Raw genomic sequence first — 3,285 nt, forward strand, 5'->3', positions numbered from 1 at the left:
ACATACACATCATGTTTGTGGTGTTAAAATGAGTTTTGCTTTAAATCAAGTATTGTACTTTTGGGCACACAGAGGCTCTCCTAGTCTGGCATGTTCCAAGTTAGTGTGAAATTCAAAAACTTGTTTTTCAACTCCCACTTGGTTTTTCCCACCAATGCATCACCTCCAACCACTCCAAATGATTGCTTATGCTTCACCTCTAGCCACCCTACCTATGTAGTTATATTTCCATGTCCAGTATGTAGCCCATAAATTAATCATCTTGGATCAATTGCTCCTAGTCTCCTCCTACCACTAAAAGGACTATTGGTTGCCTCCTCTTTGCATTATATAATAATCCTATGCCTGCATTTGTTGAGGAGAAGGCAGACGAACCAAGGAGGTCTCAGAGAATAGAGGAGCAAAGGAGGGCATCTACTCACATAGTCAATATGGCCTTGATGGCTGAGATTATGAGAGAAGTAAAGAAGCCAACTAACTTGGAAGAAGCACTTGTAGATCCAACATGGAAGGTAGCTATGCAAGCCGAGTATTATAGCATCATGAAGAATGACACTTGGGAGCTAGTGGATTGGCCAGCAAAGCAAAAGGTTATTGGCACCAAGTGGATCTGAAAGGTAAAGTACAAGGCTGATGGTAGCTTAGAAAAGTACAAAGCCAGACTGGTTACCCAGGGATTTTCACAGGTTGAAGGGTTTGATTTTCAAGAGTCATTTTCCCCAACTGCCAGAATGACCACTATCTACACAGTACTTGCAGTTGCCGCCCACAAGCAGTGATCAGTTTACCAAATGGATGTTACATCAGCGTTCTTAAATGGTGACCTCAAGGAGGAGGTGTACGTGGCTCAACCGCCAGGGTTTGAGACCCCCCATTCTAAGAACAAAGTGTGTAAGCTGAAGAAGGTATTGTATGGGCTAAAACAAGCCCCCAGACCATGGTACCAACGGATAGATAAGTTTTTTTAAGCTTAAACTTCAAAAGATGTGCCTCAGATGCTAACTTATATGTTTATAGGGATGGTAAAAAGTCTGTAGTGATTGTCCTATATGCGGATGACCTTCTTATTACAGGTGACTATGAAGATATGATCAACCAAACTCGAAAGGCTTTGAGTTCTGAGTTTGAAATGACAGACTTAGGCTTGTTGCACTATTGTTTGAGGATTGAAGTCTGGCAAGAGCTAGGAAGGATCTTCATCTCTCAGAAGAAGTATGCATGGGAAATCTTGAAGGCGTTTAGCATGACCGAGTGCAAGGAGATAGCTACTACACCTATGGAGGTGAATGCAAAGTTATCCATTGAGGATACATCAGCACTAGTAGACATTAGGAGGTACAAGAGGTTGGTACTTGTGTAACACCAGACCAAATATCAGTTTTGTTGTTGGTGTTTTGAGCAGGTTCTCAAACAAACCTCATGAGAGTCATTGGAAAGCTGGGATACGGGTTCTCAGATACTTGAAGGAAACTCTTGACTATGGTATCACATACAGTTCTAGAACTTCTCTTGTGGGGAATTGTGACTCAGATTGGGCAGGAGACAATGATTCCATGAAGTTTGTTTCTGGTTATTGTTTCTCTTTAGGTTCCGAAATTTTCTCTTGGATTAGTAAAAAGCAGCCAACAGTGGCATTGTCTTTTATCGAAGCAGAGTACAAGGCAGCTTGTTTTGTTGCATGTGAAGCAGTATGGTTGAAAAGGATCCTATGGCATATGGGAGTGCAAGATGAAGAACCAATTGTGGTGAGATGTGACAATCAGAGTTACATCGCCATTGCCAAAAATACAGTGTTTCATGCACGCACCAAACATATAGAGATCCAATATCACTATGTGCGTGATTTGATCGAGGATGGGATAGTAGAACTAGTCTACTGTCCAACAGAGGAGAATGGAGCGGATATCTTCACCAAAGCACTTATGAAGGATCTGCTTCAAGTTCATCTTCAGAGACTTGGCCTTGGGCCGAAGATATAGTTCACATGCGGGTGGACATTGAGGGGGGGTGTTAGATATGTTCAATGCCCCACCCTCATAAGGTGCCACCAATGATCCATGGTGATTAAAGTTGTAAGGCCCCCAGTATGAGAAGAAGCCATATGTGAGCCCACACATTGGTTGAGTCCTGACTTGTATGTTAGATGAGGTCTATGTGACCGGATGGCAAAAAGGTGACCATTGTGGGTCTAATCTTTGGGTTAGACAGAGTAGTTAAGCTGGTAGCAACTCGAGGCACATTGCATCGAGTTACGGGGTAAGAGAGTTATCAGGGGCCCTAGCCAATGGTAAAGGGAATATTCCCTGGCCAACTAGTGGAGGTGCATATGGAAGGTCAACAGACACATGGGCACATGGAAGGTCAATAGACACATGTGCATATGGAAGGTCAGCAAACACATGGGCACATAGAAGGCCAACAGACACATGTGCATATGGAAGGTCAACCATCATGACCCCCTTCCCAAGCTATAAAAGCTAAACCCCTTCATAGCCATCTATTATCCATCTTTCACCCAGTCACAGTTGCTCTTCACCTATCTTCTGTCTAGATTGCCATCTTAGCTTCACAGTGGAAGCACACAGGTGGACAGAGCCATCTTTGTATCAATTGTTTGGAGATAAAGAAATTTTGTTATTCTCCTCTTATCTATTGTGTACTCTCTATCTCTTTCTTAGATTCTGTTTGTTGCGCCGTGTAATTTTTTTACAAAACAAAAGGTGGCTTCCTCCTTCTCTTGATTAATACTCCTCCCATCTCTCCTCCAACCAAAATAGGTTGGGTTATGGACCCTCTCATAACTTTTTTTCCTATTGAATTTGATGATGGAGAATGACTCACAATCACAATAGGCCGCATAATGATGCTTGTTATGCTTTTGCAATGCCTCCCTTACCTTCTTCAAAGTTCCATTAGTTCATGCAATTCTTGAGAATGATGGGTATTCCCTCAACAATGTTTGTTGTGGCTCAAAGTGCAACAATTTATTTGGCTATGAAATATCAATGTGTGGGATGATTTATACCCCAAAAGATATAAGGTGAGCTTCTATGACTTCAACAACTCCTTCAGGAGCTTAAACTCTTATGTTCATCTTCCAATCAGACTCCACCCTTTGTGTGGCCTCCTATTGGACCCAATAAGGCATTGAGCTTCACATTGCTTTAACTTGCTCATAATGATTCTACTCGCCATATAAATGGCACATTTAGTGTTGGGTGAGTTTACTATTAGAAAGTATCATTAACTTGTTACATAAGTTCTTGCAATGAAACTTTAGCCCAA

The sequence above is a fragment of the Lygodium microphyllum genome, chromosome 8, assembly GCF_053477565.2.
Source record: "Lygodium microphyllum isolate KBCC chromosome 8, Lygodium_microphyllum_v1.1.10, whole genome shotgun sequence".
Lineage (NCBI taxonomy): Eukaryota > Viridiplantae > Streptophyta > Polypodiopsida > Schizaeales > Lygodiaceae > Lygodium > Lygodium microphyllum.